This window comes from Colobus angolensis, unplaced genomic scaffold (genome assembly GCF_000951035.1).
Source record: "Colobus angolensis palliatus isolate OR3802 unplaced genomic scaffold, Cang.pa_1.0 Scaffold85, whole genome shotgun sequence".
Lineage (NCBI taxonomy): Eukaryota > Metazoa > Chordata > Mammalia > Primates > Cercopithecidae > Colobus > Colobus angolensis.
The window spans coordinates 1,687,008-1,712,372 of record NW_012122376.1 but is presented as its reverse complement, the minus strand read 5'-3'; the positions used below and the strand labels follow the sequence as shown (position 1 = coordinate 1,712,372).

Sequence of the window (25,365 nt, the reverse complement as noted above, 5' to 3'; positions counted from 1 at the left end):
TTTCTTTCTTTCTTTCTCTCTTTCTTTCTCTTTCTCTCTCTCTCTCTCTTCCTCCCTTCCTCCCTTTCTGTCTTTCTTGTCTTTCTTGTCTTTCTTGTCTTTCTGTCTTTCTTTGTTTGTTTTTTGTTTTGAGATGGAGCCCCACTCTGTTGCCCAGGCTGGAGTGCAGTGGCGTGATCTTGGCTCACTCCAACCTCCGCCTCCCAGGTTCAAACAATTTTTCTGTCTCAGCCTCCTGAATTGCTGGGAGTACAGGTGCGTACCACCACACACAGCTAATTTTTTTTTATTTTTAGTAGAGACGGGGTTTCACCATATTGCTCAGGCTGGTCTCCAACTCCTGACCTCAGGTGATCCACCTGCCTCAGTCTCCCAAAGTGCTGGGATTACAGGTGTGAGCCACCGCGCACGGCCTTTTTTTTCTTTTATTTGTAGCTGACACATAATAATTTTACATGTTTATGGGATACATGGTGATATTTCAATACAGATATACGGTGTGATCAAATTAGGGTAATTAGCATAGCATCACCTTGAACGTTTTTCATTTGTGCTGTGAACATTCAGAATCCTTTCTACTAGCTTTTGAACATATACACTAAATTATTGTTGACCTTCTTCACTCTACATTGCTACAGAACACTGGACTTTATTCTTCTTATCTAGCTGTAGCTTTGTATCAAAGTGCACTTGTAGATGAAGGGCTTCGCCTGTGGCTGAGTGAAGGGGCTGTGGGCCCTACCAAGCCTGAACTAGAGGGAAAGGCCCCGGAGCCTGTTTTCTAGTGAACATAATCACGTTCCATGTGCAGTGAAATCCTTTCTTCCTCCTCCCCAGGAGGAAGAAATATTTTAAATATTTTCATTGCTTTTCTCTTTGCTCTTTGGTAAGAGCGATTCTGAATTTACTTTATTTAAATTTGGGGGAATTGATGAGAATCATGTTTTACACCTAATTTCTCAGGGTGTCCATGCCCCGGAAATGGTGGTGAATCTTCATGCTTCAGCGGATCTTTGCCTGTGCACAAGAGCGAGCCTTCCAGTGCCCCTGTTCTTCTGTTCTTCTTCCCTCTTTTGATGCCCTGATCTCACTGTGTTGTCCTTTGGAAGAAAGATGCCTTCCCCTCATGAGGCCTGAGTGTTCTTTAGGATGCTCACTGGTGTGGCAGTGCCTGGGAGGCCCATGGAGCAGCTGCAGGACCCCCACACGCTAGGTTATCCAGTGATGGCAGTTTTCACTGGGCTGACTTATTGCAGACAGAGCTGTGCAACTTGCAATTTGCTGCCTGCACTAATTCCTTCAAAGAACAAGAATCTTCCAAATGATTAACTTAGATCTTTCACTTGACTGATCGTGGTAGACGCCTCTGTTCTTCCTCTTTTAATGTTCGTTTAATGTATAATTTTAGAAGGCATTCTTACGGCTAGTGTCTTAAAAGTATTTTGGTCAAGTCGTTTCCCAGCCTTAAAGCTTTGCCGTATGCCCTGGAACAAAGATGTATGTGTGCTGAGACGTGGCTTATGGTTGCTGTGACCAAGGAAACCAGCATAAGCAGACATGAATCGAGTCAGAGCCTACCTTTCATCTCAGAGGTGGTGCAGCTGTTCGGTGGAGCCATTTGGACTTTTTACTATGATTTCTTGATTTTTTTTTACATGAATTTACTATAAAAATTGGTGATTTATACAGAAAGAAATATATGTGGTGCATACATTAAAATTTTAGGTTATTTTGGCAACTTGATATTGCCCAAAGCTGTCTTATTGTCCCAAGGTTAAAATTAGCAAAGTGTATGGTACATTTACTACTGAATTCAGTGGCATTTTAGAAAAACAGACGTGCGTAGTGTAAGAATAGATAAAAATTACAGGAAGTTTTGAGCCCAGCAGTAATTTTAGATTGCTAAATATATTCTTACATTATTAAATTTGATTGGGCTTGATTTGTGTCTGCCTCCCTCCCTTGAAGTCAGATTACTTAGTGACTAGGGACTGGGAAGACCTTGCTTCAGTGGGTGTTTTATTATAAGACACAAGCAAATTGAGTGACGTGCAAACCTTACATCTGCAAGACAGATGCATTTTATTAGACATGTCACCTCCCTTCTGCTAATTTGGTATCATATTATTTCACAATACGTGCTTTCTCGATGACGTTGGAAATTTACAGATTCCCATCATGGGAGCCTGGCTTTTGTGTTGTTTTAACTCTTTCAGTTTTGCTGTGTCTAAATGGAAGGAAATAACCTTGTGAACCATCTTACATAGACAAAGTATATTTTCAGACTGTGACATTTAAAGGTTAAACATTGTTTCTCCAAGCGTGGCCCATGTTGATACCAAACGGTTGGTGCCTTCCCGGTTCAAGTGACTCTCCTGCCTCATCCTCCCAGTAGCTGGGATCACAGGCACCCACCACCATGCCCAGCCAATTTTTTTGAATTTTTAGTAGAGAAGGGCCCCATCCCCTTCTTGGTACCAAACCCGCCACTGGTATCCACTTTGCAGATTCGAGTCAGCCACGGGATTTGACAAGTCAGTGAAGGGGGAGGGCAGGAGGAACTTCAGATGTCATTTATTGCAGGGTAAGCATGGTCTCCAGCTAGAATTTTCAACAGGGCTGTTTTCATTGATTTAGTGACAAAATTTTTCCAAGGTCATTTAAGTGAGAAAACACAAATGGAGGATGCTTGGGCGAGTTTTTATGTTAAGTCAAATGTCCAGGAAGCTCCGCTGAGTGTGTGGACGCTGCCTCCCTTCACTCCCCTGCCCAGCGGCCACCTCTCGTTACCCCCGCTCCCCAGGCGCCCGCATGCCCAGATGTTCCAGTGCCGCCTCACCGTCCCTCAGTTAATGGCCCTCTGCCTCGGGGCTGCAGCCAAATGCTTTTTGAAAACATACTGCCGTGGCCAAATAACATGAAATTCCCCATTTCTAAGTGTCCCATTCAGTGGCATTAAGTACAATCACATTGTTGTGCAACCATCGTCACCATCCTTCTTTAGAATTTTTTCGTCTTTCCAAACTGAATGAACTCCAGCCCTGTCAAACACCAACTCCCCTCAGCCCCTGGCAGCCACTGTCCTACTTGCTGGGTCTAAGAATTTAACGGCTCTGGGAACCTCATGGAAGTGGACTCATACCACATTTGACCTTTTGTGTCTGGCTTTTGTTTGTTTGTTTTGTTTTGAGACGGAGACTGGCTCAGTCGCCCAGGCTGGAGTGAAACGCTGCAGTCTTGGCTCACAGCAACCTCCACCTTCCCGGTTCAAGTGATTCTCCTGCCTCCCAGCAGCTGGGATTACAGGGACCCACCACCATGCCTGGCTAATTTTTTTTGTATTTTTAGTAGAGACGGGGTTTCACCATGTTGGCCAGGCTGGTCTTGATCTCCTGACCTCGTGATCTACCCACCTCGGCCTCCCAAAGTGCTGGGATTACAGGCGTGAGCCACTATGTCCAGCCGTGTTTGGCTTCTTTTACATGGGATAATGTCTGCAAGGTTCTACCAGGTCGTAGCATGTGTCAGAATCTTCTTCCTTTTTAAGGCTGTCATGTTGCTGTGTGTCTTGTCCACGTTATGCCTGCGCACTCGTCCCTGGATAGAGGCTCAGCCTGTTCCCACTAATGGTGGTGGTGGTTCATGCTGCTGGGAACTTGGGTGTACAGGTGCCTCTTGAAGACCCTGCTGCCGGTGCTCCAGAAGTGGAATTGCTGTTTCCCGTGGTAATTATGCTTGAATTTTTCAAAGAATCATCCTGTTTTCCCCAGCACCCCACCATTCTACTAAAATCTCGTTTGAAATTCCATATTGACTTTCCCTTAGCAGCTCTTTCTGCAGCTCCTCGAGCTCCAGGCCGCACACCACCTACCTTGATTGAATGATGCCGCTCTGACTGCCGCACTGAAAAGACCTGGGGTTGGAGGTGGAGGTTGCAGTGAGCCGAGATCGCGCCATTGCACTCTAGCCTGAGCAACAAGAGCAAAACTCAGTCTCAAAAAATAAAAATAAAAAAAGTAGAAAAGAAAAAAGAAAAGCCTTGGGGTTTCTCGGCATCACCTCTTTCTGTCTGTTTCCCTCTGAAGAGGAGAAGCCCACCTGCTGCGCAGTGCTGACCCTCCCCCTCCCTGAGACCTGCTCCACCCCTTGCTGTTTCCTCACCATCTCAGATCTCCTGTCTTCACCTTGAGCTGCCTCTTCACCAGGCCTAGATGTTCTGGAAATTCAATCCCTGCCTTCTGGATGTTTCTTTGCCCTTGGCGTCTCTCTCTCCCACCTGACAAGAGGGTCCTTGGCCCCATGGCCGCTGCCCTCCAGTCTTGTTCTCTGTTCTGCCCCAAGTGATTGTGGCTGCTGCTCCTCCCGGGTGCCCCCGCAGCCCCCAGCTGCAGTGTCTCCAGACAGCCTCGGAATTCCCCTCTGCTGTCTTCTCTTCCCTGTGCTACTGTGGCGGTGGTTTCTTGAACCGCTGGGCTTGGTAGGTCCCCAGTTCTTCTTCCTGAAATTAGGGCAGAAACGTCTTGGAACCATTTCCCGCACCCTGGTGCTGGACCTGCCCCTTTTTCCCTCGGCATCTCTTTTGGTGTTTTCCTGAAACTCCCATCTGGCGATGACTTGCCGTTTCTCAGAAAACTGTGCTGTTCTTCAGCTGCCAGGAGAATGGGTCAGATTACAGTGTGTGACCTCCAGACGGCTTCACAGGCAGCCCACCTGGCTCTCCACGCCTTTTTCCCTCTTGGAGACCGAAGTAGAGCCAGTGCCTTCCCCAGGGAACACCAAACATCTGGGTGTGGGGAGCCTCCTGAGGGTTAGCTCCCCCATCCGTGGTTGATAGAAATAGCATGAGCGCCTAGAGCCGGAATAACTGGAGCTGATACTTACTGATCACCTGCTGTTCACCGTGCTTTGTGTTTCTCAACTGATACAGTCTTTACAACTGCCCTGTTAAATAGATACTTCGATTGCTTTCTGATGAAGACACTGAGGCCTAGAGGCCTTAATTAACTTACCAAGGCCACGCAGCTGGGATGGGGTAACACCCTGGTTTAAACCCTGTTTGGCCAGTTCCAGAACCACGCTTTTCCGCATTTGGCTCCTAGCGACAGTGTTGCTAAGCCCTGTCTATCCCATGGTGTTTGCAAACAGGGCCCATGCCTGCCATCCACATCAATGGAGAACAGGCTGGATGCTTTGGGCTGGAAAGATGCCGACATTATCCCTGGTGGGGCTTTCCATCTAAGTGGATGTGCATAAAGCAACTTAAAAACTCTGGTGAAATGCCACAAGAATTGGGTGAGTGTGAAGGGGAGGGGAGGAGAGTTAGAAAGGGCCGGTCACGAAGGCTTGTGGGAGGAGACCTTGGCGATGGCCCCAGTGTGTTGGCAGCAGGTGGCTGTTTCTTGGCCACTTGTGGATTGCAGTGCGGATTGGGGCGTTTGGGGCTTTGCAGTCCGTTCTTACAGGCATTGACATCTTTTCAAGTCCACAAATATTACTACCTTCCCTTGAGATGACCCTGGGAAAAGACTACCCCATGCAGGACCTTGGCATAGTCTGTTCCATCTGGGGCTGAGAATTCCAGAATTTTCTGTAGAAGGAAACTTTGACCATGATCCACAGTGGGAAACTGATGCTTACTTGGTACACGTGTGTGTGTGTGTGCATTGTACGTGTGTGTTGTGCATGTGAAGCTAGAAAATGCTCATGAAGAAGTTGTACACTAATTCGCTGTGATGCATTCTGGCATTTTCTGGTCTAGTCTCCTTTAGTCTATTCTAGACTAATGTATTTCAGTTAAAAAAAAAATTGCTGGTTGACAGGCACTAAATTTATTTCATGAGCACTAATGGATGTAAACATGCATTGGAAAAACACTGTTCTTTCTCCATCTCAGGACTCTGCCCCTGTGTCTCCTGCTTCGTTTATTATGAAAAGATTATTGTTCACTTTCTGCATTTCTTCCATTGTTGTATAGAGCCCCAGGCCCCCGGCGCTCAGGCAGCTTTCCCGACCGGCATGCGGATTGGCCTGGGGTGAAGATTAATTGAATTTGAGGCCCCCCAAGCTGAGGCTGGCACACAGATGCAGAGAGTTTGTCTTCCTTCTGGGGCACTGTCCCCAGGGAGCAGGCTTTCCCGTCTCTTTCCATTCCGAGCATCACATAGCACCATTTCCATCTGGCCTTCTTCAGAGGGGCTGTGTTGAAATTAGCTATTCTGTAATCTCGGTAAATACAGCTGGTGGGTTAGTTCTGCCCTCCAAGAGGCACCTTTTTTGATTCCCTTACAAATAATTTCCTGACTTGAAATGAACTGTACTTTCTTGCCTTATATCTTACCCAGAATTCTTCCTTATGAGAAGTTTTTGCTGCTTTTTGTCTATTTATTTCCAGGCTAGCATCTGGGATCCACGCTGCTACTCACAAATTTGTACACATAGAACTTTATTGTCCTCAGAACAAATGATCTGCATGTGTTAGGGATGATGACAGTTTAAGATCAGATGAAGCAGGATTTGCTTGCAGGTGAGGAAGTCACGTTTCACTGAGTAACTCTGGGTCTGTCTGGTGCCTGTCTTACAGCAGCTCCTGACTTCGCCCTTTCGTCTTCATATGCGTGTTCCAGATTTTCATAAAGATATCAAGTCCTGGTAGTTGCATTAAACAAAGCAGCCATTTATTGTGTCCTTGCCCTCAGTTTAAAAGTAATATGTGATCTGGTTAGGAAATGCCAAAAAGTTAATTAAGAAAAATAAGAATCATTTATCACCCTACCTTCCAGAGATTACACTGTTAGCATTTTTGTTTTTATAATGGTGAGCTCTTTTTGCTCATTTATGATTATGCTATATATGCACACACATATGTATACACCCACACCTATATATACACACATATAAATGTAACATACGTATAGTATAAATTCTCATGTGTACACACACACACGCTTTTACAATGTTGCATTTTTCTACATATATCTGCCTGTGTCCTTCAGTATTTTTCAAGCACACATTTTCAAAGGTTACACATTGCCTCATGGCTGTATGATAACTTACTTAACCAATTTTCCATTTGAGGGCACTTAGCTGGTTTCTAGTTTTCAGTTTTCATGAACAGTGCTTGGCTGACCTCTCTGTCTATGGCAAAGGCCGTGCTCCATCTGGTTTGCTCTGAGGCATCCAGATTTTCAAACGCTCTAAAGTACTATGAAAGTCATGATCAAGGCGATTAGGACTTGATTCCTGGGTGATGACTCTGTGCTTCTTTTGTCAGGGCCATGTGTATGAAATGTGTCTGCCCCGCCTTGGTTTCCAGTAGAGCTCCTGTCTGTCTGTGTTTCTTTTCCACTTCCTTCTATGCTTTCTGCCATTGGGCTATGCAGCTGCCATGGTGGATGAGTCGGGAGCCACTTTCCTCTCTCGGAAGTCACCTGCTTCTGTGACCTTTGTGTTTCTTGGTACAGGATTGTTGGTGAGATAAGGAGGTGAGAACCCCGGTGAGTCCCACTCGCTCTGACCTGACAGATCAGGGCCTGGAGCAAACCGGCCAATGAGATGTTGGTACCATCATAGACCAGCAAACAGCTTAGAGAAATTGGGGAGCATTTTGAGCCAGAAGGGTTTACTAAGAGCAACTAATAAAATATTTTCACCCTGATTTTGAGTGGGGGCGTGTGCATTGATGGTGTTCATTGATCCGAGGATGTCATGGGCACAAGTCAGGACTCTGTTTGAGAGTCTCGCGTCGTTTGTGGGGACACAGATGCGGTGGTTTGGGTGAGGACCGTCTAGGTCACATTGTCCATGTGGAGACAGACTTGTTGAATTAGAATATTGGGCAGCTGAGGCTAGCAACTCAGGTGAGGCCAACCATGACAGGAATGACTACACTTGCTGAGAATCAGCTACAGGCCAGGCCTTCTGGAGAGTTCTCCTGCAGCATAGAGAAGAGAGGGAGGTTCCAGAGTCAAGGAGGTGAGTGGGCCAAGCTTGAAAGTTGCTCTAACAAAATACTACAAACTTGGTAGCTTAAAATAGCAGTTTTTTTCTTCTCTCTGAGTCCTGCGGATTAGAAGTTTGAAATCAGGGTGCCGGCAGGACAGGTTCCTTTTGGCCGCTCCAAGAGATGATGTGTTCTGTGCTTTTCTCTGGGTTTCTGGTGATCCTTGGTATTTCCTGACTCGCAGACGCCTCGCTCCAGTCTCTGCCTCCGTCTTCACGGGCACTCTTCCTGTGTGTCTGGCTTTGAGTCTCTTCTCTTCTTATGAGGACATCAGTCATGTTAAATTCCGGGCCCACTCTACTGTGGCATGGCCTCAGGCCAACTCTAGTGTATCTGAAAAAAAGACTATTTCCAAAACATTCACAGGTCCCAAGGGTTAGGAATTGAATGTCGCCTTTTTTTTTTTTTTTTTTTTTTTTTTTGAGACAGAGTCTTGCCCTGTCACCCAGAAGCCTGTTACACTGTTAGCAACGGTGTGATCTCAGCTCACTGCAGCCTCCACCTCCCGGGTTCAAACTGTTTTCCTGCCCGAGTAGCTGGGATTATAGGCGCCCGCCACCACGCCCAGCTAATTTTTGTATTTTTAGTAGAAACAGAGTTTCACCCTGTTTGCCAGGCTGGTCTCAAACTCTTGACCTTGTGATCTCCCTGCTCCCAGAGTGCTGGGATTATAGGCATGATCCACTGCACCTGGCCTGAATGTAGCCTTTGGAGGGACACAATTTCACCCGTGGTAGAAGTCATTGTGGACGTCAGTGCGGAGGCCACTGACAGTCAGGTCAGTGGTAAACAGAGGACTGGAGAGGAAATGGCTCCTTAGCCAGGTACCCACAGTCAGCTTGACATGGGAGCGGCAGGACTGGAAACTTCTTAGACTCCAGTGTGCACATGATCACCTGGAGGTCTTGTTTAAATGTGATTCTGACTCTGTAGGGAGGGGCCTCAGGAAGTTTCATTTTAATCAACCCCCAGGTGATGCTAAGGTTGTGGGTCCCTGGCCATATATGGGGTGGGAAGTGGTCAGGCCTGGCCTTGCACAGAGAGCTGCTGTGTGAGCAGTAGTGTTTGTGGGCAGGGCACCTGGTCTCAGTTCTTGCAGCCTTCAAGGCTGGCTTCATTCGGGCTGCCTGCCCTCAGCTGTCTGACATTCTGGACTATTTTGCTTTGATCAGTTTGCCCTCCACACAGATGATGACACGCTTGCAAGTGTGGCATGTTAAGAAAGACTCAGTGGAAGGAGGAGCAAGGAAAAGTGAAGAAAATATTTTGTGGCTTGCCTTTAGAGGACCTCTGGGTCCAAATGCTCCCCATTTCACTCCAGCGCTTGCTGGTCTGTGGCCCTGCAGAGGGTTGGGTAGTCTGGCTGAGATCTGAACTCATCCGGTGCTGCAGCATTCCAGTCTTCTTGGTTGCTTCCTAGGATTCTTCCTGCCCTTTCTGGAGGGAGCAATGCCACTCACATAGGCAAGAATTAATCCGGGGAGGTCTGGATAAATACACTGGTTTTGTTGACCACCTCTCCACCCCTATTTATATTGTGCACGGTACATTGCAGCAGTAGCAGAAATTGCAGCAGTAGCACTACCTTTCAGAAATGCAGCAGTGGCTGAAATGAAAAATCATCTCTCTTCCACCAAGCTTCTCCAGCAAACCAAGTATTTCTATTGGTTTTCTTCCAGTTCTAGTGCGTGAACATCAAAATGTTTATACTTACAACCTGCGTAGTTTTTGGTTTACTGATTTTTTATCATTGTATCACAACACCTTTCCATTATTAATGTGTATTCATAATTGTAATGGCTGTATGCCAGTTCAGAACATGTGCCTGAATTGATGTGTAATCAAATGATTTTTCATCAAATTAATTTTTCTATTGTTGAATACTACAATTTTGCTTTCAGCATTTTAAGCCTACAACAAATTATTTCATTGATAAGTAGTGTGTGTTTATGTTTTCTTTAATTTTATGATCCATTTTTCCATGTTGAGTCCTTCATATTGCCACCTGTTAGAAGACAAGGCTTTCATTTGAGATTGCAGAATTCTAGGCACTTCCTTGCCATCCCTCCTGCCTTGTCTCCCTGTAATGACACTCACTGGTGGAAAATCTCTCCTTTGGCCATGGTGGCTTCAGTGCTCAGGAACCTGAACTTATCTTCTTCCACCCTTGACCTTATTCAAAGATCTCTGTTGCCAGGTGCTCCTCCCACATCTGTGCCCTCGGTCTTGGATTCTACCTACTGTCAGCATGCAGGGTGCCAGTGGGCCCCGTTCTCCTTCCTCCATCGTGGTCAGGATTCAGCGTTCCTCTGAAAGTGAGCAGGTCTCAAAGTAGAATTATGCTTAGTACCTCATCATTGAGCTGTGTATTCATCTATTTTAAAAATTCCTTCAATCATATGTTCATTCTCCTGTGTGCCAGGCACTGTGCTAGGTACTGAGGGGTTTCAGCACCAATCACACAGATATGCTCTCTATTCTCATGGTGGTTCCATTGGGGTGAGCAAGGCAGGCGTGAACTCAGTAACCATCCCCTATGCATATAGTTGCACAATTGCAATATGTGATTTTAAGCAAATGACAGACATAAAATTATCACTGTGGATTATAATCAGTCATTTTCAGAAAAAGTAAAAGTCAGGGTGACAAGGTATATCGGAGCATTGGAAGTAGTTTAGGAGTTTAAAGAAGGTTTCAAAAAGGAGTTAAAGAAAGTGTGAGTTGTGGAGAAACTAAGCAGAGGCAGCAGACAGGAAGGTGTTTGCTGCATTCAAGAAGTTATGAGATCAGCAGCTGTGGCTGGACAGGGAGAGTCCTGAGAAGCCGGGGACCCTGAGAGAATGGAGAGGCAGGGCCAGGCGTAGGCAGGGCTGTGCCCGATCTGAGGAGGCCCCTGGAGAGGGCTGGTCAGGTCAGAGTTGGCTTTTCCAGGGATGGATTCAGCGGGATTGAGAGAGGAAGGAAGAGTGAAAAGCTGTCATGTGACCCAGATTTGTGCCTCGGGGTGGAGCATGTTCTCCACCGCAGCCCTCTTGACGTTTGGAGCTGGATCGTCTGTTTCTTATGCGTCCAAGCGTGTTTAGCAGCGTTGCTGGCCCGATCCCAGTAGCACTGTCTGGTGGTGATAACCAGAAATGTCTCCAAGTACTGCCACATGTCCCCTGGGGTAGGGGATAGAGCAGGTGTGAGGAGATGGCTCTGGGTTGAGAACACTGGGCCACGCTCTTGGTAGACTTTAATGAGGGGATGGACACTTTTGCAGCCTTGGTGGTGGTGGATCTGTTATGGAAGGTGAGGAAGAGGAAGGGTGGCATTGTGATTCTCTCCCAAATCTTTGCCTCAAGCAGCTGTGGGACACTGTGAAAAAAAAGCCATCAAGCCTATAGAATGTGTTGACGTCAAGGGTGGGCTTCTGCACCCGAGACCCTGTTTGAAAATCATCTCCCCCTGGGAACTGCTGGGCCAGTTAGTTCCTGCCTCGCTCCATTGTGGGAGAGCTGTACCTGGCGGTTGCACGGTGCCGATAGTCACTCACTTCTTGCTGCACATTTTGACTCTCCTCTTCCTTTGAATCCACCTGCCATTTCTAATGACATTCCTGATTTTTAGGACAGGGTTTCCATTTTCTTTTAGTTTGTGGAGAGTGTCCTGCCTCCGCCTCTTGTCTGGTATTCACTTAATAGTCAGGGGCTGTTGGCTGGTTGGCCATTGGTGGTTGTGCAGATACAAAGGTGGTCACCATTAGGTACTTGGATATGTAATACAGCAGAGGAAAATGCCAAACCTAGACTCTCGTGTGGTTTGGAGGGAACTGTACTGCCACTTTTGTCCAGATGGGTTGTGGAGCATGAAGTAATCCTAATCCTTTCTGTTTGTGCATACTCTCTCAGGCACCAAAGCCTTGGATGCGTGTTATCTCTTAGGATCCTCCCAGCACTGCCATGGTGGTTGTTAAGAATGATGAAAAAGCTTTCTAAAGGGACGGGCAGAGAACATAATCATGCAAAGTCTGTGCGTCTTAATAGCTGACTCATTGATGGAAACATTTATATCCCACATCTACTGGCTCTTGTCTGGCTTCTTCAAATGCATCTGTCCCTAGGAGCCCTTCCCAGAGATATCAGCGTTTAGAACAGACCAGTCTAAACAAGGTCTCCTCAAGCGAACTGAAGATACTAGGTCTGCAAAGGCTCATCTGCACCTCACTTACGATGTGGCATTTGTAAATGCATTCGCTGTAGGTGTTTGTAGATCCTTTTTGTGTTTTTAAGTTTGCAGCGTTGAGGCCTATTTTGATTGCAAATTGCATAAACCTCAAATAAGATCTAAATCAAAGGAAAGATATTCCGTGTTCATAGGTGACTCAACATTAAGATGTCAGTTCTTCCCAACTTGAGCCACAGATTCACTGCAGTCCCAATCAAAATCCCAGCAAGTTATTTTGTGGCTATTGACCAACTGATTCAGAAGTTCATGTGGAAAAGCAAAAGACCCAGAATAGTCAACACAGTATTTATGGAGAGCAAAGTCAGAGGTCGGGCACTACTTGACTTCAAGTCTGCTGGAAAGCTCCAGTAATCTAATTACATAAACTCAACTCCAGTTCACATTAAAAAGAAGGAAATTAATTGATTCGTGTAGTTTTGGAGTCCAAGTGTTAGGCATGAGTGAGTTTAGGATTTAGAAGATATCCTCCTCTTGGCTTAGTATTTATTTCTCTCCATTTGAGGGGAAAGTGGCTGCCAGTAGCCAGAGGCTTGCAATTTTCTTTTTTGTTTAATAGTCTTCGAGGACACAGAGTGACCGTCTCTCTCTTTAAGGCAATGTTAATCTTCAGACAGAAGCCTCGTTAACCTTCCTCTTTTAAGCAGGAGGCTATCCCTGAAAGGAAAAGACTGTGAGGTTGAAACATAAGTAGAGCTTCATAATGCAGAAAGTGGAGAAAGAGGGATGAGAGGACTCACAGGAAGGCTGAAGGGACATTTGTAAATGCAGCTGAAGCCAGTGCAAATTGGTGACTTTGTGAAATGGGTTTTGCAGCTCTTCTTTGGAGCTGTCTACTGAGCTGATGGAAAGGGTAGTTAAAAGCTTCATTTAGGATTGGTGTTCTGCCAGCATGCCAAGTAGCCCAAACCGAGGCCTGGGAGGAGACCAGACTTTAAATATGTCCCAGAAAACATTTTGTTGAGAGACACATCAACTACCACTATAGCATTATCAAGAGGGAAAAAAGAATATTTCATATGTGAGCTTAAAAAATCATTAGCTCTGTTCTATTGAATACTTACAAAATTTCATTAAAGCTGTTTTTGCAGAATTTTGCGATAGAATAAATTACTTTTGTGTATGTATTGATGAAATCGTGGAGTTATATGAGGTTGGATTTCTCAAGCACCCAAATAGTCAACATCAAGAATCAGGGAATTAGGAGGTTAGAAAGTCACGTATTTAGTTTTTTCAGGAACTTGCTGAGGAACAGAGGGGTCCTAGGTGGGATGGCCAGACCCCAGTTCTCTGTTCTTCAGCCCAGTGCTTTTTTCATGACATCACTCAAGTCAGATTTTAAATTTGTACATTACACTGGCTTTATTTAGAATCCTGTGCCAGGCAGTATAGTTTTGATTAGAAGCTGAACAGTATTATTCTCCGTGAACTGTGAATGTGACACTTTTATAATTCAAGTAGAATTATTTTTCCCTTGGGAAATCCTATACATTCAATATAGTACATTGAATTAGGAAAGAGGTAGAAGAAAAAAGGGGCTATAAGAAGTGTATCCAAAGTAGGTTTTCTTCTTGCCTATGTCACCTTTAGATAGTGATTCATCGAATCACTACTTTTTAAATTATAAATTGTCTTCTATCTAGTGAAATGATTAAGAAAGAACAGTAGTCCTCATCTGATTAGGTAAAACATGACAAAAGTCTAGTTGATTTTTGAAAAGGTCATTTTCATGTAATTCCAAGAAATACACATTCTGACTTTAAACATTTTATATGGTCACTACTGAAGATTTAAAGGAAAGGTGTTGGCCGGGTGTGGTGGCCCATGCCTGTAATCCCAGCACTCTGGGAGGCTGAGGCAGGTGGATCACCTGAGGTTGAGAGTTGGAGACCAGCCTGACCAACATGAAGAAACCCTGTCTCTACTAAAAATACAAAATTAGCCAGGCGTGGTGGCGCATGCCTGTAGTCCCAGCTACTTGGGAGGCTGAGGCAGGAGAATTGCTTGAACCCGGGAGATGGAGGTTGCGGTGAGCTGAGATCATGCCATTGCACTCCAGCCTGGGCAACAAGAGCAAAACTGTGTCTCAAAAAAAAAAAAAAAAAAGGAGTGGTGTTATATCTGAGAAATTAGGTGGCTATCAAGTTTTTTCATGGTTTTCCTTTTATTGGTTGATAGATTTGATTGATGTACTGAGACAGAGTCTCACTGTCACCCAGGCTGGAGTGCAGTGACACAGTCTTGGCTCACTGTAGCCTCGACCTCCTAGGCTCAAGTGATCCTTCCACCTCAGCTCCCAAAGTAGCTGGGACTATAGGCCAGCACCACCACAAATGGCTAAATTTTGTAATTTTTGTAGAGATGAGGTTTCGTCATACATTAGTCTGTTTTCACACTGCTATAAACAACTACCTGAGACTGGGTAATTTTTGAAGAAAAGAGGTTTACTTGACTCACAGTTCTACAGGTTTAACGGGAAGCATGACTAGGAGATCTCAGTCATGGAGGAAGATGAAGGGGAAGCAAGGACCTTCTTCACATGGCGGCAGGAGAGAGAGCAGAGGGGAAAGTGACACACACTTTAAACTGTCAGATCTCGTGAGAACGCACTGTCATGAGAACAGCAAGGGGGAAGTCTGCCCCCATGATTCAGTCACTTCCCACCAGGCTCCTCACCCGACACGTGGGGATTACAGTTAGAGATGAGATTTGGGTGGGGACAAAGAGCCAAACCATATCACGCCACGTTGCCCAGACTGGGTGCTAGATTCCTGTGTGTTGTTTTGGGGCACTTTATACTTTTGTTATTTACCAGTATTTGAGAAGCTTACGATGGTTCACAAAACTTTCTCTTCCTATGTGGGTGCTGCGTGTGTTTTTGAGTGAGCTGATGATACGCTCGTGGCCAGCACTGTTCTGTGCTGTGTTTCTCCACCCAGTGTGTGGACATCTTGCCACGTGCACAGGTAATAGTCCTTCTTACACAGAGGGATGCGAAGGTTGAGTCAAATCAGCGTTCAAGGAGATGCTGATAAATTGAGAACTGCCTGACAGCAAGTGACACCAAAACCTCAACTAAAATGATCAGTAAAGATCCATTAAGAAAATATCGGCCGGGCGCCGTGGCTTACGCCTGTAATCACAGCACTTTGAGAGGCCGAGGTGGGTGGATCACAAGGTCAGGATACCTAGACCATCCTGGCTAACACAGTGAAACCCCGTCTGTACTAAAAACATAAAAAATTAGCCAGGCGAGGTGGCGGGTGCCTGCAGTCCCTGCTACTCGGGAGGCTGAGGCAGGGGAATCGCTTGAACCCGGGAGGCAGAGATTGCAGTGAGCTGAGATTGCGCCACTGCACTCCACCTGGATGACAGAGCAAGACTCTGTCTCAAAATAAATACGTAAATAAATAAATAAATAAAAATAAACCGAGAACCAGAAAACAGGGGTTGTGGTATAAACCTTGGTGAGGACCTTGGAATTCAAGGTCAAAGGCAGAGCATGCCCCAGGGAGTGGAGAGGGTTCCTGCAGCATGTGCAGCTGTCCCCCCACCCTGGAATCCTGGTTTCTCCTCACTGCTTTCAGCTCCTCCAGGATCCTTGCCTTTCCACCTCATTGGTGGAGTTGCTCCATCGAAACCCGAGACTCCGCTCCAGGCCTGGCCTCAGCTCCATCTCTGCCCATGGCTGACGGGGGCTCCCTCATCTACCCCAGGGCCTGTGCCTTCCTCCTTCCTCCTGGTGGCATTTCCATGGTGGGGGCCCTGCTTGTCCCTGGGGTGCAGGAATTCTGCAGCACCTCTGGCACTCTATTCCTGCCTTCTTGCCTGGAGTTTCACTGCTGTCTGCAGGCCTTTGAGAACACAGGCAGGGAGCTGCCAGAAGCCCTTGGGAGCGTGGCGATTAGGGATTGGATGCCCTGTGCGAATAGCAAGGAGGATGATTCTTGACAGAAAATGTCGTGGTAACTTAAATTTCTCTGAGGTCAGCTTGCTTGTTGTTAATTAAGTTCTTACCAAGAGAGCTGGGCACGGTGGCTCACGCCTGTAATCCCAGCACTTTGGGAGGCCAAGGTGGTGGGACTTGAGGTCAGGAGTTCGACACCAGCCTGGCCAACATGGTGAAGCTCCATATCTACTAAATATACAAAAATTAGCTGGGTGTGGTGGTGGGCTCCTGTAATCCTAGCTACTCGGGAGACTGAGGTGGGAGAATCACTTGAACCCAGGAGGCGGAGGTTGCAGTTAGCCCAGGTTGTGCCACTGTACTCCAGCCTAGGCGACAGAGCAAGACTCTTTCTCAAAATAAAAATAAAAAAAGTTCTAATCAAGAAAGCAATGCTGAGTACTTCTCCAGCGCTGCTTCATGTCGGTCTATGTCTCCAGACATGGGCCTCTTGGATGTTACTGGAAAGGGTAGTGTTTTAATATACATGCAGTTTTCACATGGATTCAAGGATGGCATGGGTGGGATTACTCGACTTTATAGCATATTAAGTGCTTATTTGGTGCCAGTTATGGACTCATACTAGGCAGATGCCATGAGGAATGTCCAGTGGAAGATGTTGGATTCTGACTGCAGGAGAGGAAACCAGGTATTCGACCCTCCAAATAGATGACAGATTGTGTGGTACCTCACTGCATCATTGGGTGTCCAGACGAGAGATTGCAGGCGAGACAAGGACCTAAAGAAAGTGGCAAGTGCCCTGAAACCACCAGATAAGGCCTCCTCGGAGCAGACTAGACTGCCCTGAGCTTTGAGGGGTGGCTGTGAGTTGAGATGGGGGAGCATTCCAGGAAGGGGCAGGAGGGTATGGGTGGGAGGGAGAAGGAGAGTGGAAGGAGGTGGTGGGAATTGGTGGTTCTCTTCAGAGCCCAAATGCTGGAGTGGAGGCTGACAGCCTCCTTCCACCCCTGGTATTCAGCGCCGAGAAGAGGAATGTGGACGAGGATATGCTCTGCTAATCAGAGGCAATATTAGAGATCCTGAGCTGACACACTGGACATTGATATATGGGTTTATTTGTTTTGTTTGTGTTTTAAAATAAAGGTTAAGATCTTCCAGAGAAGACATAGGAAGAGAAATGGGCATTATTTTTCCAGGGGTCTCTTAGTATGTAAATAACCTGAGTTCTTAAAGGTTTTATCTTATAGAATTTTTTTATTAGTTCTTTTTATTTTTGTCGTGGGAAAACCTCAGAAGCTTTCCTGGAAACTTGCATGTCTGCTTTCAGAGTTTTGTGGCTCTTACTAGGAGCCCCTTTGGGGGTGCAGGGCCAACAGGTCCCCATCCCTTAACACTGCCAACACTGCATCCCGGGAAACCCCCTGGGAGATTTTAGGACTGACACCTCCTCTCCACTCAGCCTCCTGGGAGATTCTGGGGCTGGTACCTCCTCTTCACTCAGGCTGCCTCCATCAGCTGAAGAGGTGAGAGTGTCATAGCATGACATGCTGTGTATGTGCAATGTATTTGTAGACAATACTGATCTGTCGATCCGGCAGTCCCACTCCTGGGTATCTACCCAGAGGAAAAGAAGTCATTATATGAAAAAGATACTTGTACACGCATGTTTACAGCAGCACAATTCACAATTACAAAAACTGGAACCAGCCCAAATGCCCATCAATCAACAAGTAGATAAAGAACGTGAGAAATACTAGTCAGCCATAAAAAGGAATGAATTAATGGCATTTACAGCAACCTGGATGGAATTGGAGACCATTACTTCTAAGTGAAGTAACTGAGGAATGGAAAACCAAACATGGAATCTCTTCTTCCTCCTTTTTCTTTCTGCCTTTCCTTGTTCTCATACTTAAAGACAGCGTGTTGAGAGCTGTATATTGCTGTTGTTTTTGTATTCTCCAATCTGACGACCAGTGTCTTTTATTTGGAGTATTTAATCCCTTGCTTTTTGTTTGTTTAATAATCTCTTTATAAAACAGCTGAATGATACATTGATGTATAAATTTATAGATGTTGAAAGGCACAAATCTGAAGTATACAGCTTAATCGGTTTTGGCAAGTGCTGACACCCCTGTAACCCCCACACTGGCATATTTGCACTAGAATAAAGAACATCTCCATCACCAGTCTCTGGACATTGGATGCATTTACCAGTGTTGCTGGGTGTCTTTCTTCCATACTCCCGTCTGGAATCTGAACCTCAGCAACTCTGGTTCCTTCAGACTGAAACTTTTTATCACACTGTATTTTCTTGTTTCCATCAATAAAGGAAGGATTTAAACGATGTTCTGCAGTTTTCTCTGCATTTACTCTCTGTAATCCTTCTCTCTCCAAACAAAATGATCACCTCTTTAAAACAGGCAATGAACATCAAGGAAAACCTTGCATAGGCTGCAAAGGGCAAAGTGCTCTCATTTGCTTGCATTGGGAAGTAATTTCTTTTAAATATGCATAGAGACAGACTAATAACAAAATCTGTTGAGTGTGTAATGTGATAGTCATTCTTTAGAAGTGCTGGACCTTTGTATTTTAATCGTTCTCAGAATTAACATGCCAGTTGTGTGATGTGTAAAAATTCTTTTCTGGCTGGGTGAGGTGGCTCATGCCTATAATCCCAGCAGTTTGGGAGGCCGAGGTGGGCAGATCACCCGAGGTCAGGAGTTCAAGATCAGCCTGACCAATGTAGTGAAACCCTTTCTCTACTAAAAATATAAAAATTAGCCTGGCGTAGTGGTATGTTCCTGTAATCCCAGCTACTCGGGAGGCTGAGGCAGGAGAATCGCTTGAAGCCGGGAAGCAGACGTTGCAGTGAGCTGAGATTGCACCACTGCACTCCAGCCTGGGTGACAAGAATGAAACTCCGTCCCAATAAAAAATAAATAAATAAGTCTTTTCCCTCTTTTTTTTTTTGGACTGTGTTAAATTCAGTGGAGCAAGGTCTCATTTATATCCTCCTTAGTCATAATTTGGGGTAATTAGTATAGTGGTTGGACTGCCATTCATCTCTTACAGCTAGGAAAATGAGGTTTGCGAGACGAATACAATAAACGGGATTAAGTCATTTGATGGCATGCTCATACTTCCTAGGAGAATTAAGTCTTTTCAGGTACCGCCGTATGTATGAGTCCTTCTTAACTCTTATTTCCACCAGATCTCCACCAAGCAGTTTAGAACCGATGGACTCCAAGTCTCCCTCTGGATGAGACATTCTGAGTTCTTGCCAATGTCATGCTAAGCTGGATGGATAATTTCCTTTGAAAACAAGTAGCATTTCATCTTTGGAAATTTATCATTCTTCAGACTTGTCACTCATCTCTCCCCTCTCATAACTGACCCCCTGCTGTACTCCAGGGTTTGACTGATATTTGCTTTTGTATTGTAATTACTATTTAATAGCCAGCCCTCCTGAGGTTTGCTTCACGGCAGCCACATCGTATTGCAGGCAGAAAATGTCACATCGCCTGAAGCTGTTGGGGTAGTGTGGTTGTGGTCCTTTGGGTATTTGCTGGCACACCTGGCTCATGACATCGTGCAGAGCTAAACAGGCTCCAGGAGTAGGAAGAAAACCCTGCCTGGAGTACTTGAAATTACCTATCACAGTGGACGCTGAGTCTGCCTCTCAGCCTGTCTTGAATGCCAGGCTATTACAAATCAGCTTTATTTATTTTGTGTTTGAATTTGGACTTTCCTGTTCAATAATTTAATATTTTTAAATGACACCTTTGGTCTTTTTTTTTGTCGGAAGCGAGGGTCAGGTTAGCCAGCCTGCAATTGCTCTGCTCTCTCCGCCCCCCAGTGTGTAGTCATTAGCTTATAATTGTTTTCTGAACCTCCTCAGAGCCTGATGTGATCTTGCTCTCAACCCTTCTTGACCTTCCAAGGTAGGTAAATGAGGTTTTGCTTTCTCTATGAATTAAATATGTCATATCTATTTGAAATGTTCCTGAACCCTTGATGCTGTATTTTGGCAAAATACGTACCATTTTCAGAGACTATAAGACCCATCCATTTATATTTCCTTTTATTAGGAGATAGAATCATTTTCTTAGGTGAGCAGTTATCAGCTAATGTTCACCTCGTTCACCTTCTTGGAGGAAGGGGCTGCTGGCATTTTTGCTTCAAATGCAACCATTTGAAGTATCTGATTTAGAACTTTTCGTACCCGGTGCAGAGGCCACTTGTTTCTGCAGGTGTGTCATGGTGGTCTGTCCTCTGTGCCATTGAACTCCCAGAGTCCTCTGCAAAGTACATGTAATAATTATTGCCTGTTAATTTGTGGACACTGTATGTGGGACTTTTTTTTTTTTTTGCCTGTTTGAAACTTCCTGCCTTTAGGAGTAGACAGTGACCTTTCATAGGTTTAATGCTTCTGTTGTTCTCAGGTTTGAGAAGGTGGTGTGTCCCCTGGGTCCCCTTCTTACATGAAATCCAACCCAGAGGGTCAGTGTGTTTCTTGTGTGTTTCTGTCTTCACTCTTCTGTCTGCTTCCATCTCTTTCCTGGTGAGTCTCTGCCCTGTCATAAGCAAATAACCTTAGTTGTTTTCTCCCCAGTGACGGTGGCTTCAATCGCTGTGGATTTCCTGGCCTGATTTCAAAGCTAGGGGAAAATGCCTGTGTCCTGATTCAGAACAGGGAGTCTCTTTATTTCTTCTATCTTGCCATGGACAAACAGAATCATGGCCCCTTATGAGTTCTTTCTAAAAAAATCACCTTTATTGAGGTAAAATTTACATGAAAAAAAAATAGAACCATTCGAAGTATCTGATTTTGGATCATTTTGAAAATGTCCCAAATGTCCTCTCATCACCATCATAATCCCACAATGAAGAGCTGGAACATTTCGCCACCCCAGTAATCTCTCTTTGCTGGCCTCCAGTGACGCTTATACATGTGGTGGTTCTTCACGGGAAAGCAGCTGACCTCAAAGCGGGTGAACATGAGCCCTGCTTTCCTTTCCTCTTTGACTTCTTCTGCGATCCATCCCTAAACTACAGGATTTTGTTCATGTGTGTTCCTATTTTCTCTCTATTACCATGAATGACTGCTGGTGCCACAGGCTGGGGAAGGTTAATTGTAGTAACAAAGAGGAGGTTTTCCCGGCAGGAGCCGTTTCCTTACCCAGGAAACAAACAAATGCTTTCCTTTCTCACAGTCATCTTCTCCTTCTTGTGTAAGTAGAAATATTAGCCATACTCAGTCTGTCCAGGTCCTGAGAATTGGTGTCTGCCTGGGTCTGGGTTTGTATTAGTCTGTTCTCATGCTGCTAATAAAGACATCCCCAAGACTGGGTCATGTGTAAAGAGAAAGAGGTTTAGTTTAATGGACTCACGGTTGCACAAGGCTGGGGTGGCCTCACAATCGTGGCGGAAGGAGAAGGAGTAGCCAAGGCACATCTTACATGGCGGCAGACAAGAGAGCGTGTGCAGGGGAACTGCCCTTTATAAAACTGTCAGCTCTCATGAGGCTTATTCACTCTTATAATATCATGAGAACAGCATGGGAAAAACCCATCCCCATGATTCAGTTACCTCCCACTGAGTCCCTCCCACAATACGTGGGGATGATGGGAGCTATGATTCAAGATGAGATTTGGTTGGGGACACTGCCAAACTGTATCAGGGTTGCAGAGGCTTATGTGGGAGAATCAAGAATGACAGCAACTGTCTGGCTGTGGAAGGAGACAGAACCTGTCCCTGGGCCTTTGTCTCCTTTCCCCTTGCCCCACTTTGAGCCCTGGGGAGCTGGATTCCCCCCTCACACTCCTTTGGCTCCCTTCTCATCTCTGTACACAGCCCCAAGCACAAATTAACTGCTCGTTTTCCTGGCCGTGCTGTGCTTTGCTGTCTCCGTGTCTTTGCAAGCAGGGATCTTTCTCCCTGGAAGGCCTATTCTCTTCCTCTCTCCCAGGACAGCTGCCTGTCAGCAGTCAGCCTTCTATATCCAGTGCAGAGGCCACTTGTTTCTGCAGGTTTGTCCTGGCGGCCTGTCCTCTGTGCCATTGGACTCCCCGAGTCCTCTGCAAAGGACACCATGTTTTCATTAAACACATAGAGGAGGCATGTTGGTGAATGTCATCTGCAGATCTGTCTTCCCTCTCAGGGCAAAGCTCTTGGCCACTGAGCACTTTTCCTGGCATGCCATAGGTTCCAACACTTTCTGGACAAATGAATAAGTGAACTGGAGATCAGAAAGTTATTTTGAAAATGCACCTGCTGTGGCGTTTGAGGAGACATAAAATACCTGGTGCCCTCTTTTCCCAGGACCCCTCCAAGCTGGGCGAGCCATCCTGGCTCCTTGGCAGGGCCTTATCTGGTGAGCCTTGAGGGTGTGCTTGGGTGCCAGCGTTTTCCCCACCCGTTGCTTCGTTAGTTTTTGCTCCTGACCTACTGCTTTGATTTGAGAAACCGTTTGGCTATTAAAATACGAGTTAATCATGTAAGAAACTCACTAACTGAACTTCATAGTGAGGAAGTATGCTTCCTGTTGATAGATAATAAAACAGAGTGGAATAATTTGAATTCTTTATAGTAGATGTGATTATAAACGATTTCCTCATTTACTCATATAAAAGGCTAAATGGAAGATGATTAGTGAGTTCTGTTTTCTGTTTTTCCTAAGGTGATTTTTTAATCTTCCCAACAAATTTCTGCGGTACAGGGAAGAAAAAGAAAAACCCATTAAAATTTGCCTACAATCTTTAAGAAGCTGTTTAAAACTTCAGAACTGAGTAATCTTTCTGCCCCCTTAGTATATTATGGCAGAGGAGAGAAAACAAATTACAGACAACCACTCTACCTTGCTTTAATGTAGAATTAGGATTGCTTGACATCTTCTGACCGCATTATTGTGCTGCTGATACTTGTCATAAATGTAGTGATGAGATTCTGGATATAAAAATATTTATATTTTTCCATCTCTTGTTATATTATCCCTAAAAAATTAATATTTGTAATAGGTCTAAATCCTTCTCAATCCTATTATTTAATATTGTTCTGCAATTTGATGATTAAAGAATTGTTATTTTTTTACCTCCTTTATCCTTAAATCCTTCACCCATAATCTCCTGTTTATAATTGTGGATGTCTAATGACTCATAATTAGTTAATTCTTGGTTGGTGAGTGAGTGTTTCATATTGCAATTAGGAAGATAATGCATAAAGCCATTTCTAGTTAAATATATGTATGTTCTTTACCAGGCTTGGGTTCAGGAGGTCTGTAGTTACCACGTTATAATAATCTCTGACCTTATTTTTATTAAGCAAAGACTTCTGGTTCAAAGACCCTCTGTCACCAGCAGGCCGTTCTCATTCAATCTAAGCATGTTGAAAAAGGCCCTTTCCCTAGATGGGCCCGGGAGCACTACTGGGGTTGTGGCTGTCCTCAGGGTGTCTGAGCACTTCTTTGGTAATCTGCAGGGGAAAAGACCAATACTGGTAATGCCCCATTCAGGTGCAGTATTCTGTCCAACAAGGCACGATTGCCTGCCTGGGAACAGGGGGCTGAGATACACCATTGATTGCTTCCTATGTCACTTGTCAAGGGGAACACAACACAAGGGAATGTCTGCACAAAATGTATTTTGCTCTACCTTTCTGACAGGTTTCCATGAGGGGATGGAGCTCAAATTTCACAGGATGTTCCATGCAGAGTAGGTCCTCCCCTAGGGATGCTCCTGCTGCCCTCACTCCACCTGTCTGCCACCCACCAAGGCACAGAGACCCCAACAAATGTGAGGAAGAGGGTGGGGATTGGTTGATGGGCAGAGCTGGCTCTGTGAAAGGGGGTTAATCTGAGGCATCTTACCTCCTGAAGACTTGGGTGGTGGGAGGGAGATGTTTCCGGAACCTGGGGCAGCTACTGTGACATTGAGACCACCTTAGCCTGGGTTGGGATGGAAGACTGGAAATCTTGCCTTTATTCCTGTCTTGTTCATTGTTCTCTGATCGATTCTCTGCATTTTAGCCCATTGTCTTCCCAAAGCTGGATTCTTACCTCTTCCCCTCAACCCCTGGCCTCTGTAATAATGGAGAAACCTTGGGTCTGGAATTTGGAGGTGAAGAAAGGGAGGTTAAGAATCCTTATCCTTTTGCTTTCTTTATTATGTGACTTCCTGGATCTTTTCGTACAACAGTAAGCAGACTTTTGTGAACTAGTATATATTAAAAACCATATCAATGCCAACTAAACAAATTATATCCACCAGATACTTTTGAGCCCTCTGGTGTGTGCTAGGCAATATTCTAGGCATGGAGCTTTATCAGTGGGCAGGGGGTACAGGTGGCGGTAATATACAGCTTATTTTCTCATCAGGGCAAAGAGACAGAGAATTGCATTATCCATCAGTTAGTGATAAAACAACAAATACTCATTGCTGTTTATTATCCCTGTCATCTTATTTAAGAAAGGAACTCTTGGCCGGGCACGGTGGCTCATGCCTGTAATCCCAGCACTTTGGGAGGCCGAGGCAGGCGGATCACGAGGTCAGGAGATTGAGACCCTCCTGGCTAACATAGTGAAACCCCGTCTCCACTGAAAATACAAAAATTAGCCGGGCATGGTGGCGGGCGTCTGTAGTCTCAGCTATTGGAAAGGCTGAGGCAGGAGAATTGCTTGAACCCAGGAGGCGGAGGTTGCAGTGAGCCGAGGTTGCACCACTGCACTCCAGCCTGGCAACAGAGTGAGATCCTGTCTCAAATAGAAGAAAAAAGAAAAAGAAAAAGAAAAAGAAAGGAACTCTTTGCCTTCTGAGAGCAGGAGGGACCTGGGCTCTTCATAGAGAACAGATCTAAATTATATAAGCCATTATTATTTTTTCCCCATTTTTCTTATTGTGTCACAGTCCAGTTGTGGGACATTGTGGATCACTCCAGGCTGCACACAGGCATTTGGGAGGCATGGCTTCTTTCCGGGTACTATGCCTTTTTAGAGCCTTTGGTGATTTTATTCATACTTGCTTTCATTCAACAAATGTTTTCCAGCACCAGCTGAAGGCCAAATGCTATGGGAAGTGCTGGAAAGGTATTAGAGCCTCAGCTCTCCAGGAGTTCCTGAGTCAGTGCAGGGATGCAAGAGGGATTCAGTGAGGGAGACACAGCCCCCCGCCCCTTACAGTCCTGGGCTGTGCTGCAGTTGGATGAAACTGCTATGCAGGTCTTACGAACCAGCCCTGGAAAC

General features: G+C 45.4%; 1 protein-coding gene across 2 annotated transcripts in view; it reads left to right on the top strand.

The window, feature by feature from the left end:
* DOCK1 (dedicator of cytokinesis 1) overlaps positions 1–25,365 on the top strand; it is a 489,568-nt gene that overhangs the window by 92,475 nt on the left and 371,728 nt on the right. The gene's annotated exons all lie outside the window — the stretch shown is intronic.